The sequence below is a fragment of the Palaemon carinicauda genome, chromosome 9, assembly GCF_036898095.1.
Source record: "Palaemon carinicauda isolate YSFRI2023 chromosome 9, ASM3689809v2, whole genome shotgun sequence".
In the NCBI taxonomy this organism is placed as follows: Eukaryota; Metazoa; Arthropoda; class Malacostraca; order Decapoda; family Palaemonidae; genus Palaemon; species Palaemon carinicauda.
Genome location: NC_090733.1, coordinates 32236480 through 32236870, shown reverse-complemented (window position 1 = coordinate 32236870; position 391 = coordinate 32236480).

Sequence of the window (391 nt, the reverse complement as noted above, 5' to 3'; positions counted from 1 at the left end):
TTCCTCTTAAGTATGTTCATGAGTATAACAAGTGCAAAGCTAATTTTAATGGAGTCTTATTTGGTGAGTTTCCATTGAACAGTGGAGTACCCAAAGGGAATGTGTTGTCACCTATGTTGTTTATCCTTCTAATGGACTTTGTAATGTGTAGAACAGTCAGAGATGTTGGAGAAGGATTGGACTGGATTGGTGATTGGAATTTAACAGACCTAGAGTATGCTGATGATTCCGTCCTTCTTAGTAGAACACCACATTGATTTGCAATGCTTGCTTAACAGGATACATGTAATATCATGCAAGGTGGGGCTGAAGATAAATAGAAGAAATAAAGAGAGGATGAGAACAGGGTAGGCAATAGAAAATGAAATATCGTTGGAAGGAGAGAGGATTG